We start from the raw sequence: 13,663 nt of genomic DNA on the forward strand, positions 1-13,663 counted from the left end.
GCTCACTCTCTTTCTCTAATTGAGGTGCTAATGAAGATCTTTAGAGATAATGAGGTAGCACTTAATACATGTGATGTATGTAAAACGCGGGGTGTGACACATCGCAAGTTCTCAAGAAATTGTAGCTCTTCTTGTCCGACTCTAAAACAGGCTTCAGAATAAGGAAAAGTAAGGAAGCCAAATAAGAAAGCCAATTGTGTGAATAATCAGCCTTTGAATACGAGAATTTACTCTCATTTCTGGAATTTACACAGGTCAGTGGATGAAAAATGTTATAAGGTCACCACATTTATTCAGGATACCGACTCTGTTCACACTGGGTTACTTAAAATAACGCGTGCTTCATTTAAAATCACGCCTGCTTCTGTGGCCTCGCAGGAAGTAACTGAGATTCTCAAGTCTATGACTAACTGAGGGATAAGCAAACCAGTCCCAGTCACTGTTCATTCATGGATTCGTTCATTCCAAAATGCTTATTGCATACCCGCAACGTGCCAAGCAGACCGAAGAGAGAGGAGATAGATACGACACACACATCAGGTCCCTGGGACCCGCCAGGCGATTGGGGAGGGATGTATGGTGGTTGCGTCTTACAGATAAGCGAGGTCTGTGTGAGGGGTCGTGGGGAATTAGTCATCAGCCAGGCTTAAGGAGAACGGTTTTCACAGGCAGCAAAGGAGGAGCTGCGTGGGGGTTTTGCAGATGGATAGATGGGGGGGCACTCGGGCGGGCAGAGAGCGCCGTGAAGGAGAGCAGCACGGTGTGGTGGCGTTGCACACAGCACCCTGGGGCTGGAACGCGGCGGGAGAGGAGCTGCAGAGGGAGATGGGGCCCCAGCTCCCCAGTCCTGAGAGCTTGCTAAGAGGATTTCATCCTTGAGGCAGTGGGAGCCACCAGAGCAGAGGAGGAGCCATGTCAGACTTTTATAGTCAAAGAAGCATGGTTCTGGCAGCTGCAGGAGGAGGAGTGAGTGGGGTGATACAGGACAAGCCTTACAAATCGGGACATTGCTACACTAACATAGGCTGGAGCTGGTGGGGGCTTGGGGTGGCTGTCAGTGACCGGGATGGAGGAGGGGATTGGAGGTGAGCTGGTTAGAAGGCAGGTGTGGTTGACGCATGGCAGGGGCGGGAGGGTGGCAGTGTGTGTGTGTGTGGTGGTGAGGGGTGGATTCTAGAATGACTCCTGGGCTTCTTGACCGACTAAAGCCTGGGATCTAAAAAAAGGGAAGATAAATCCAGACTAGGACATGCCGGGTTTTAGGCAGATGACACCCCGGTGACAGGGGCAAGTAGGCAGTAGGTATTCAGTTGGAACACGATGTATCAGGAATTTCCGGGAGTTCCTGTGTAGCTCACTTGGTTAAGGATCCGGCATTGTCACTGTAGTGGCTCGGGCCACTACTGCTATGGAGAGGGTTCAGTCCCTGACCTGGGAACTTCCACATGCTGCAGGTGTGGCCAAAAAAAAAAAGGTCCAAGGCATAACTGAACCAGAGACTGGACAGAGAGAGGGACGGGGGAGGCACTCAGCACACTGGAAAAATTACAAGAACTGTGAACAGATTTCACTTCCCTGTTGTGACATGTCCTATGAGACAGAGGGTTCAGACAAGGGCCAGCCACCCTGATCCTTGTGTGACCCAGGGAGCCCTTTTAAAAAAATCAACATACAGGAGTTCCCTATGTGGTACAATGGGATTGGCAGCATCTCAGGAGCCCTGGGATGCAGGTTCAATCCCCAGCTTGGCACAGTGGGTTAAGGATCTGGCATTGCTGCACTTGCAGCTTAGGTCACAGCTCTGCCTCAGATCTGATCCCTGGCCCAGGAACTTTGTATGCCACGGGGCATCCGAAAAAGAAAAAAGAAAAAGAAATGAAAGTACAGCCCAAATATAAAATTAAGAACAGGTTTCGGAAGGCCCATGCAAGGAAGAAACCCAAAGTTTCATCAGCCCAGGGGGTCTCTACCTCTGCTAAGACCCTCCCTGGGCCCTAAAGACAAAACTAGAGCCACAGTGAGGAGGTCCCAGCTGCAGAGAGAACCAGGCAAGGCGCCTCTTCCTTCTTCTCACACCTCGCATTGTCACTGTCATAAAAAAGCCATCTCTGTTCCCTGTAAGGCCCCTGTCAGTCCAAATGCGCAGGGTTGGCTCCCTGGCTCCAAACCCGTGAATCTCAAGAGACCTGGGCACGTGGTCGTGACCACCAGTGCAGGTTCACGTACCAACACCCCCAAACCGGTCTTCAGCTACACGTCGGAAATTCACATGACACCGTCAGAATGTAGAGATGCCACAGCCTCCGGCAGGCCCACCCACCCTATCCCTGACCCAGCCAACGAACGTTTAGAAAGCCTCACTGTCGAGCCCCCTGTACAGCCGGAGTTGAGGACACCACCACCCAGACTCAGACTCGGGGAGGGTCCGCGGGGTGCAGCAGGTGTGACTGGCAGGGACCCCTGCGCCTGGAGAGCTGAGGTGTCCCAAGGCACAGGGCTGAAGCCCGGGCCTGCGCTGAGGGAAGGATGGCCCTCCAGGCGGCACCACTCCCTCACAGAAGGAACAGGGCTCACCCCCCAGGGCCCCTCGGCCAAGCTCGGGAAACTGGCTTTGGCATCCAGTTCTGTGCACCTGGGGGCCCTTAGGTAGCAACAGCTGCACCTCTCGCCCAGGCAGGGCTCTCCCTGCCACTCTGACCCAGTTACGGCAGCTATGTCACATGGCGCCGCCATGCTGACAGCCAACTTTCAAGTAGAGGCAGGGGCAGGGTGAGCCGGCTCCCTTGCCTTCGGAGGGCCTGGGGGCATCTGCTGGCATCCACAGCTCCAGCAGCATCAGCAAACCATGAACACGGCCTGCGGCACTCATTAGCCTCCCGCGAGAACCCACTCAGGTGCTTCCAGGGTGGTAGCTGATGCCTGTCCTGAAATGGGAGGGACCAGAGCGACTCCAGATTTTCTGATTGCGGTGCAGTTTGCCACTCTGGTGGCAGGGTCTGTCCTCACTCTGAAGCCCCAGGGGCTCGGGGGGAGATGGCGTAAAGCACCTCCCAGGTAGAAGAGAGAGCATTTTAATCACACACCCTCGTTGGCTACCAGGATCTTCTAAACAGAGGGGCTTCTGGTCTTGCAGAGGCACAGCCCAAAATGCAAGCTGCTGATGTTTGTCCGAGAGAAAAATGCTTCTTTGCCTTCAGGGCACACCTATCAGGAATATCAAGATGTGTGGACACCCAAAAAGGGCGTCTTGGCTTTAGTGTATTTCAGGAGTTCAAGGCGAACTTAAGAATTTTGTAATGATATGCCGAAGAATAGCTCCCCCAGAGACCTAAAAGACTCACAATAGGACTAAAAAAAAAAAAAATTAAAATCTGCAGTATATCCACATAACCCAGAATAGTGGCCCTGGCTTGCATAGATGAGTTCTTTTCTTTCTCCCCCCTCCCCAGGGCTGTACCTGTGGCATATGGAAGTCCCTGGGCTAGGGGTTGAATCAGAGCTGCAGCTGCCAGCCTACACCACAGCCACAGCAACGCAGGATCTGAGCCACATCTGTGCCACAGCTTGCAGCAACAGCAGATCCTTAAACCACTGAAACCCACCGAGCAGGGCCAGGGATCACACCTGCATCCTCATGGATACTAGTCGAGTTTTTAACCCACTGAGCCATAACGGGAACCCCTAGATGCATTCTTTTTAAAAGATCAGACAGAAGCCCAAACAGCATCCGAGGACAGGTTGCAGAATTGTTTGTTAAATATTTCCCCCATCGACTCTCACCAAGTCCTGCTATTTCCCTTCTTCACCCAAGGATGTTTTCCCCTCTCACTCTGCCTGCCTCCCTACCTCTGCGATCTTGTTCACACTAAATACTGATCACACTGCAGACCATGCCTCTTCTTTCCCGTGGTTGCAGGAAGATAACTTTAGGCACCACTGTCGGTGAGGTAGTAGCGTAGCGGAATGATAGAGAGTATTTACAGGTCTGGCCGTCTGGGTTTAGCAATGCTGAAAATCGTGCAAAGAGGCCACAGTGGTGGAAAAAAAAAAAAAAAATCTTGCAGCTGCATAGATGCTTTTTACTCTTTCCTCCTGGGTACCACCTTCTCTTTTAGCATGTGTCCGCGTGTGCGGACACGGAGCTCTTCGAAGGGCAGAGGTCCCTTATGCCACCAGGCACAGTCCTGTTGGCTTCAGGGAATCGGAGAACATTGTCAGACCCGCCTTTGGGTACTTGAAGTAAATCTCGAGCTTTGTCTTAGGTTGCATTTATGGACAAGGAAAGACCCCTAAGTACCAAAAAACGAGTAAATGCCAGCTGCAAACAGTGACCATCAGTGGGGACGCTTCACCCATCCGCTGCCCGGTCAGTGTCAAGGCAGCTGTGTTGGTACAAGCGAGAGTGTTTCCTCTTTTCTTCCGTGAGAGCATATGAATGAAAATTAAATGATATCGTTGTGCCTCAGTGGGTTAAGAACCTGACACAGCACGTTGCTCTATGGCAGGAAATTGACAGAACACTAAACCAGCTATAATGGAAAAAATAAAAATCATTAAAAAAAAGTAAAAAGATCCCGATACAGTGTCCATGAGGATGCAGGTTTGACCCCTGGCCTTGCTCAGTGGGTTAAGGATCTGGTGTTGCCACGAGCTGCAAGATAGGTCGAACAAGAGGCTCGGATCCGGTGTTGTTGTGGCTGTGGTGTAGGCCTGCAGCTACAGCTTTGATTCAACCCCTAGCCTGGGAACTTCCATATGCCGTGGGTGCAGCCCTAAAAAGAAAAAAAGAGAGAGAGAAAAAGAAAACCTTAAATGATATATATTGAAAAAGCATTGTTTATTAACTCCCGCAGAACTGGGATCACGTAGGGCAGAGATAAAGAAAGCTGGACAAAATCAGTCATAAAGGGCTCCCTGTTTTAGAGGAGGACCTGGCCTGCCTTCGATCAGAGCCTAAAAAAGTCCGAAAGCTCTGACAGCTGGGCCAGCCCGCCTCTTCTTTGCAGCACCAAGGCCAAAGGCATTGCCCGCTTAGCCTCTCCCACACCCGGGACAACTCCCACCCAGGCCAAGCCGAGCCGCCTTCTCTGTGCTACGCTGTGGTTTGCAGCCTCCAAACCTGTGGGCAGACCAGCCATCCAACCATCAGAAGCCATTATCAATGACAACAGCAAACGCTTTCCAAATAGGGCGCCAGGAAGAGCTAAAGATCCATCCTGCAGGCTGTACACACATGAAAGAACAAACAGTGTGAAGCACGTGACTCCAAAAAAAAAACCTCCCCAGAAGTTCCATATGTGTAAATCATCATTTATAGCTGCAGCCACTCGACAGCCCATATTTAATGAAATCTCTTCTCCACTGGGGAAGAATGGCAGTGCTGGTCCTCATTACAGATTCAGCAGACGGCATTTACTTATTTATTTGATGTGCAATTACGGGTGCTTTTATGTTCACTTAGATACACCAGTTAGGAGCGCTGAGGGGTCCCCTCGGAGACATGAGGAGAAGGAACCAGAGTTAGCGGTCTGCCCCTTTCCCCCAAGCAGCCAGTGTGGCTTCCTCTGGTTCCTGGGCGTATTTCATCAGCTCAGAGAATTGAGGCATTACCGTCACTTCCCCAGATTAGTAAAGATTTTTGAACTGGGTGAGATGATAGGACAGGAAGAGAAAATAGTATTTACAGGAAATATCCCATTGACTGGGAACTGATTCCCAGTGCCGTCAGCCTGCTGAATTATTCAGCGTAATAAGCGCTCCATTAAGTGCTTTGCCGACTTATTTTTCAGCTTTTGTCTGGATGCACTTGACTCAGCGTCGGCCGCTGAGCCCTCTGCCTTGGCAGGCCCTGGGTGGGTCCCCCCTGGTTCCCCACTCCGTTATCTGTATTCCCCTGGGAGATCTCACCCTGGGCTCTCCGGGGAGGGAGAACTGAACATGATTAGCATTCCTTGCTTTTTGCAGCCTCGGCTTTTTCAGTGTCTGATCAAAGGGCGCTTCCCGTTGCTTCCTTCAGATCCCACTCTGTGCCGAGGGGACCAGGAAGCGTGGACTGCCTATGGGTGACAGGCCCTGGCCGTGGGTTCTCAAAGGGAGCTGGTCTCAGAGCTGAGAAGCAGGCTGACCAGGGAGGCTGGGGGTGAGGGGTGGGGGGGGAAGAGGGGCAGAGAGCTCTGCCCTTTTACAGTAACTCCCCAAGAAAGGAAAAAGCAATTGCACCCTAGGAAAATGGTGATGCGCTTCTCAAAGCCTGTGTATGAGACATGACTGAAATCTCTCTCTTTGGAAGAGGAATCCCACGCTCTCCTTCCATCCAAGGATCGCAGTCCCCCAAAGGCGCTGAATGTGAACTTTAGAACTCCAGGAGAAGGCGGTGAATATGAAACTGTCTCCAGGAGTTCCCTTTGTGGCTCATCGGGTTAAGCACCCAACAGTTTCCATGAGGATGGGAGTTCGATCCCTCGCCTCGCTCAGTGGTTAAGGGTCTGGCGTTGCCATGGCAGTGGTACAGGCCAGTAGCTGCAGCTCTGATTCCACTCCAAGCCTGGGAACTTGCACATGCTGCAGGCGCAGCCCTAAAAAGAAAAAGCGTCTGCAGTAAAGTGGTCCCCAGATCTGGATTACCAAGGGCGCATGCCCTGCTTGGGGCTCTGCCCATGTTATGCAGCCCTGCCCTCACAGAGCTTAGAGTCTAGCAGGAAAGACGGTCCAGTGAGAACAGTAAGTAAATCTATAACGAGGAGCGTCAGAGCACTGAATTCCATGAAGACAGCAAATCCGAGTAAGGACACCTGCGAGGGTGGGGGATGGTCAGGTCTCTCCAGGGAGGTGATGTTTATGTGACCGCCTCTGGGAAGCAGAGTCTGAGATGGATTCGCACCCTGGAAGTGCACTGGAAAGTGCTGTGGAATGAACACCAACCAGGAAAGGGCAGGAGGCAGGACTGGGCAGCGGGGAAGCTGAGCTGTGATAGGATCTCAGGCAACACTCTGAAGCTGCAGCCATCAGACCCAGGGCCCGAAGGCTGGCGGCCAAGCCTGAGCCTGGCGTCAGCCACTCATTAGATACAGGTGGCCTGCAGGGCTGGGGGCGTGACCTGGGGCCAGATGGCTCTCCACAGGTGAGGGCACTTCCTGCAGAGAGGATAAATCCTCAGGCCTGAGGGAGCGGCTGCTTGAGACAGTCGCTTTGGCAGCAGTGGTTCTCCCAGCGTGGCCCTGGGACCAGTTGCAGCCACGTCAGCTGGGATCACGTTAGAAATGCCAACTCCGGGTCCCCACCTGGGACCTCCAGACTGAGAACTTCAGAGGGTGGGTCTCGGCCGTCTGTGTTTTCAGGAGGTGATTTTCATCCCTCCAAGGTGATCTGGAGACGGGCTATGGAGCTGGAGGATCCCTGCTCTACAGACAGGTAACAGGAACTTTCTCTGTGATCCTGCTTTGTTCTTTTGTTGTTGTGAAGGTATTTCAGTCTGAGTTCAACCCAAATTCCTTCTTAAGGCAGTTACGCTTAAAAAAAAAAAAAGAGATGTTTCATAAGCCGGCGGCCTCCACATCCCTTCAAAGGCCCACAACAAATCTCAACCAAGGAGGCAATTTGGTGCTGTTGCCGCTCTTCTAGGAAATCCCACAAAGTGGCGATAAACAGCTTCTTTAACCTCTCTTTCTGTCTGTGAGATGGAGACTCTAAAACCCAAGGAATAGTCTAATTGTCTTCATTTTGAATATGTTTACATCTCAAAGAGTTGCCTGTCCCCAAGATAAAAGCGCAGTTGCCCTTGACATAGCAAATATTGTTACAGTCTCTTTTGTACCAAACACAAGAGGCAGGATTGCTGCGAAGAACAACGTCGCTTTGTTAAGAAGATTGATTTTTTTTTTTTTTTTTTTCTTTTCTTGGCTGTTGGATCTGGGAACCCAGGGTCTCTGAGTTCCCACAGGTCCCTGGGTAGGCCTATTCGGAGCCTGATCCTGAGTAAGCCACGCCTCCAAGGACACCTACTTGTATTCTCCTAGAAACTGTCCCCACAGTACTCGTGCTGGTGTCACACTGTCACTTGGAAGATGATCTCTGTGAGCAGGAAATAAAAGCATTTCCCTATCGGGGCGGGGGGTGGGGAATCCTTAGAAGCGCCAACGTGAAAGTGACTCTGCAGAGGTACAGGAGGAGAGGCAGGCAGGGAGGCCTCCCCCTGCGCCCACATGTCTGGAGGTGCCTCGTTTGGGGGGTGCACTATGCTCTGAAGACTTCACCCCGATGGTCCCTGGTTGCCAGGGTTAATCCCCAGGCCGGGCACAACCCTCTGGGCTCTCTGTTCCTGCCCCCACTTCCTCCCGCTACTTCTGGTGGCACGATAACTGGCCTGGTGGTCAAGACCCCTTAGTTCTGGGAGTTCCCGTTGTGGCTCAGCAGGTTAAGAACCTGACTGGTATCATGAAGATGTGGGTTCAGTCCCTGGCCTCACTCAGTGGGTTAAGGATCCATCATTGCTGCAAGCTGAGGCACAAGTTGCAGGTGTAGCTCGGATCTGGCATTGCTGTGGCTGTGCAGTAGGATGGCAGATGCAGCTCTGATTCAGTCCCTAGCCTGGGAACCTCGGTGCACCACAGGTGCGGCCCTTTGCGGGGGGAAAAAAAAAGGACCCCTTAGTTCTAGCTTTGGTTTTACAGGCTGAGTCAGGTCCATGGGCCTCAGTTTCTTCGTTAACCAGGCAGTTGATACAGATGATCAGGAATCTTGAGGTTGAGGGAAGCAGGAAAAGACAACCAGGAAGAGGAAGGACAGTGTAAAGCCAGAAACAAGTCCTTCTTAAAAGGTAGAGTGAAAAGCAACACTTGGCCAGGAGAAAGTGCACGAGGGAGAAAAATGCCAGTTTCTAAGTGGGTCAGTGCCTGTCTTTGTTCTCCAGATTAGCCAGAGCCCAAGCCCCCCAGGCGAGGCATCTGTCGTGTGGGATGTGGGGTCCTGGGCTCCTCCGTGTCCTGCAGCCGTGCTTGGTCCTCTTAAGGAGCAGCACGTGTGACAGCACTAGGAAGGCGTATAAATAGCTGTGAGAAGGAGGGTGGGGGAGCAGGGGGTCAAACTCAACACCCTGTATTGATAACATGCAAACAAACACCCAGCCAGACAGGCCAGCAGCCCCCTTGAGACAGACTAGCTTCTGAGTCAGAGAAAGACTCCCACCACGCAGGGCGACCCATTGACCTTGGATGCAATTCCAAGACGCAAAACCAAATGCTGTTGTGGGATCCCTGTCCCGGTAGAGGTGCCTCCAGGGGCCCCACCCACTCCAGAGGGAGCCATGAGCAGCTTAACTGATGGGGGTTCTCTGGCTTCAAAAAAAAAATAATAACAAAGCCTTGACTAGGCGAACAAGAACACTGACCACCTGGGACTCAAAAGGCAAATTGCTTCTCTCTTGCACTGTGCTTTTAGAAGTGTTCTTCCCTACAGAGAAGCGCAGGCAGGCCGTGGCTTGTCTGATGACTGCTAGATGAGACCGAGTCCGGTGGGCATGTTAAGTAGCAAAGTTAATAATATGAAGAAGTTAGTGTCCAATCCTCTGTAACAAGCAAAGCTCCAAACTTCAAGTGAAATCTTGACCCTCCTCTGGCTGGGCTCCTTCCATCTCTCAATCAGCTCATCTGACAGCCCATTTCTCAGTATTTAGAGGGACGTAGGAGTCAGGTAGCTGTCTTAGTGTCCCTTAACGGCGGGGGACACCTGTTCAGCTCCCCAAGTGATCCTAAAGAACCCTTTGTGATGAGGCTTGTGGAAAGCATCTCCCCCCCTTGTTGGCGGGGGGAAGCTCATGGCACCCCTCTCTGCCTCTCACATTCTCCCTCAGTTTCCACCACCCTAAGCATGGGTACCCCAACTGAGGCTGAGAAGTTTCGAGAGACATGGAAATGGTCATGTTTTTTAAATTAAAAAAAAATTAATTATGATGAAATGCATGCAGAATGTACCATCGGAACCACTCTTTAAGCGGTTAATTGCTAAGGATATTCACTTAGCAGCACAACCAATTTCCCCAAATTTTTCTTCATGCAAAGCTGAAACTGTCCAGGTGCAACCATGCTTCTTCCTCTACCCGCCCCTGGAGACCAGCGTTCTTCTTTCTATCTCTGTGGGGTTGACTCTTCTTGGTACCTTATATAAGTGGAATCATGGAGTGTTTGCATTTTTGTGACCTTAGGGTTTTAATATCCAAACCAGGATACTTGTGAGAGTGAAAGAGGGTCTCGATTAATCTTGATACCACGGGAGATCCCGCCAGGGGGCAGTGGGTTAAGAATCTGTCTGCACTAGCTCAGGTGGCTGTAGAGGCGTCGGTTTGATCCCCAGCAGGGTGCAGTGAGTTAAAGGGTCTGGCGTAAGTTGCAGCTGCAGCTTGGATTTGATCCTTGGCCTCAGGAATATCCATATGCCACAGGTGTGGCTATTAAAAAATAGCAGTATTGATACTACAGCATCAGACAAACCCAGGCTGCCACGGGCAAATGAGGGAACATGCTGGCCCTTGGTTTGTTTGGGGTTTTTTTGTTGTTGTTTTTTGGTTTTTGGTTTTTTTTTGTTTTGTTTTGTTTTGTTTTTTTTCCTATTACTGGATGCTCTGCTCGCTTTTCTCTTTAACAAGATTGATCATCATAAAGTCTCAGCCTATATATCACTGTCCTATCCTGTGGTCTGCCCACCAATTCAGTAACTCCTGGTCAGCCTGTGCTGGGTTAAGAACTGGGGCGACCCCAGAGCCCTGGCCAGTGAACCCCTAGGTCATCCCAACATCCAGGTCGTCCAGCATTTCCAGCAGGTGTTTCTCATGCTGCAAGGGGTTTTGAAAGATTTCCCACCAATCCTGAAACACGTTCTAGAGAGTTTATGGTGGCATTGAGTGTGGGCTATGGGCCCCCCACCCCCACCCCAGAGCGGATGCAGCCTCCTGGTGATGAGAGTTCCTGTCCTGGCCTTTTATTGGGAGGTTGAGGAGCCAGGGGGCTTCTAGGTGCCTCCAGCCTCATCAGACCATAAACAGTCCCCAGCCTTGCTTGGGATGCGGAGTGGGAGTCACAGCTGAGTGAATGACCTCAGCGTGGCCGCGCACATGAGTATATCTTTAAATACATCATTGAGCTGATGCTTGGAGCCGGGGCGGGGGTGTTGAAAAGCCATTCAAAATGGGTCCCTGGCCAGATCTGTCACATGGCAGTGGTGGACAACAACCCCCCCCCCCCCGCTCCATCCCAGAGGTGCTTTGGCCATGACAGCCAAAGCGGTCAGGCTGGAGAGATCAGTTGTCACCCTCGGAGTTTCCAGCAGACCTGAGAGGAGAGCCTTATGAGAGAAGCAAGGGGGGTGGGGGCTGCTTGTAGTGGAGGGGTAGCCCTGGGGGTTAGGGGGCTCTGTATCCTCGACTGCTGGCTCCTTTAGTAATTCGTTTTGCTGACTTTTAACCAAAGAGTGTCTTGTGATTGATGATTAATGCAGAGTAGGATTTACCAGTCAAAATGGTACAAAAGCCTCGAAGGAGCTCCTGGTTCTCCCCACTTCTCTGCAACCCTCTCCAAGCCCTGGGCTCCCACAGACCTACTTTTCCTATCTCTCTGGTCTTGCCTATTCCAGGTATTTTGTGTAAATGGAATCAGACTCTATGGCCTTTGGTGCTTGCTTCTTTCCCTTAGAATGATGTGTTCAAGGTTCGCCATGTTGTGGCATGAATCAGAGCTTAGATCCTTTTTTATGGCTGAGTAATATTCCATTGTCCTTTGTTTACTTCAGCATTTGCTGCACTCGCATAGCAAACACATGCGCACACACGCAAAGGGAAACTTGGGTCTTTGTACTTGTTGAGTTCCTTCATAGGGTGCATGGCTTTCCCCCAATTTGCTTCTGATAGCTACTCAGCTGTCACTTGGGTAAATCCTTTACTGGCCACTTTATTCACAGTGGCCACCCCTGTCCTATCCTCCTGATGCTCATCCTGGGAACGTGTTACCCTCTGACTTCCTTACTATGTAGTTCTCTTACTTATTTGCCTACCTTTCCTGTCACAAAAACATACCAAGTGGAGTTCCTGTCGTGGCTCAATGGTAATGATCCCAATTAGTATCCATGAGGACATGGGTTTGATCCCTGGCCTCGCTCAGTGGGTTAAGGATCTGGCGTTGCCATGCGCTGTGGTGTAGGTTGCAGATGCGGCTGGGATGCCGCATTGCTGTGGCCTAGGCCGGCAGCTACAGCTCTGATTCAACCCCTAGCCTAGGACCCTCCATATGCCACGGGTGTGGCCCTAAAAGGACAAAAATACAAAACAGATTTTTGTTTGTTTTTTCCCTGCCACATGGCCGCTGCTGGTGCAGTGCCCGACCCATGGTAGATAACTCCGTAGACAGTTGTTCAGTGAGCAGAAGCCGTCAGAGCAGAGTATCTATTAACTTGTGAGCCACCACTGATCTTGAGGACATCTCCATTTGCATCTGTGCAGTGGCCTCAGAGTAGAAGGATAAATGGTGTGGCTTCTAGAAGGAAGGGTTTGAGAAAGGTTCACAGGAAAGGCCAGGCTTGGTCTAGAAAAGTCTGGAAAGGAGAGAGGTTTGAGAGCTTAGACTCATTCATGGAAGAGTGGAAAGCATTAACATTTCACCAGTCCATCTGGACTGTGCCTTTTTATTATTATTATTATTACTGAAGTATAATTGATGAACAATGTTTTGTCAGCTTCTACTATATGGACTGTGTCTTTTTTCTTTTTTTTTTTTTTCTTTTCTTTTTTGTTTATAGCTGCGCCCTCGGCATATGGAAGTTCCCAGGCTAGGGGTTGAATCGGAACTATAGGCACTGACCTACATCACAGCTCACAGCAATGCCAGATCCTTAACCCACTGAGCAGGGCCAGGGATCAAGCCCACAGCCTCATGAATACTAGTCCAATTTGTTACCACTGAGCCACCACAGGAACTCCATGGACTGTGTCTTGATTGGATTTTTTTCGCTCTTGGAGCAAAAAGCCCCAAAGAGCTAAGAATCACTGGACCTCTAAAGTGAAGGCCTGGATTCCCGCAGACCCCTGCACCGTTCTGGTCCGTATCTGGATGCCTTTTCTTCCTGAGAAGTGGGACAAGTCAGGCTGGGCAGCCCTGCTGGTTGAATCTGGTCACCTTTGGTTTCTCTCGGGAAGATCTTGGCTTATTTCTGCTGAGCCATCCGATCCTTAGGGAGCTCTGCAGGATTCTTTTTCCTTTTAATGAGCATGATTCAGAGGGGAAACCCAGGCTGAACTGACTCTCTGAAGTGTGAAGCTATTGGACACTAAACCCTAGCACGCCCAGAAGGGTGTCGGTGTCGAAGCCCTCCCCGCCAGCGCCCTGGGCTCAGTGGCCGTGCCTGCAGGTGAGGCTGGGGGACCCTACAAGCCAGGTCCGACCTGCCCTGGGTCAGTGCCTCTCCAAGGGCCTGAAGCCAGTTGAAGCAGTTTCCAGGCAGAATGGGTTGCGATGAGTCACTCCAGGTCTGGACTTGGATTCCAGCATGAGCCTGTAAGCGCCTAGAGACTGTAACTTCCCCTATTCACTTTGGAGTAGAGTAGAAGGCAGGCAGAGATACCAGAAGGACGGGCTCTGGTTCCTCGGGTGCAGCTCTTGGGCTGGCCCTCACTGCCACTTAG

The 13,663-nt window shown here is 51.2% G+C and overlaps 1 protein-coding gene across 28 annotated transcripts in view; it reads left to right on the plus strand.

Moving 5' to 3' along the window:
* Positions 1-13,663, plus strand: part of FRMD4A (FERM domain containing 4A) — a 665,655-nt gene that overhangs the window by 568,125 nt on the left and 83,867 nt on the right. For 3 of the 28 annotated variants that reach the window (XM_084980239.1, XM_084980238.1, XM_084980240.1), the window contains exon 1: positions 7,177-7,410. The exons of the other annotated variants lie outside the window; for them this stretch is intronic. The gene's annotated coding sequence lies outside the window, so the exon portion shown is untranslated. Of the gene's footprint in view, positions 1-7,176; positions 7,411-13,663 lie in introns of those variants that run through there. 28 annotated transcript variants of the gene reach the window in all.

This window comes from Sus scrofa, chromosome 10 (assembly GCF_054392235.1).
Source record: "Sus scrofa isolate SSC_HxYL_T2T_F1_AM1 chromosome 10, Sscrofa_HxYL_maternal_Yorkshire_Landrace_v2.0, whole genome shotgun sequence".
Taxonomy (NCBI): domain Eukaryota; kingdom Metazoa; phylum Chordata; class Mammalia; order Artiodactyla; family Suidae; genus Sus; species Sus scrofa.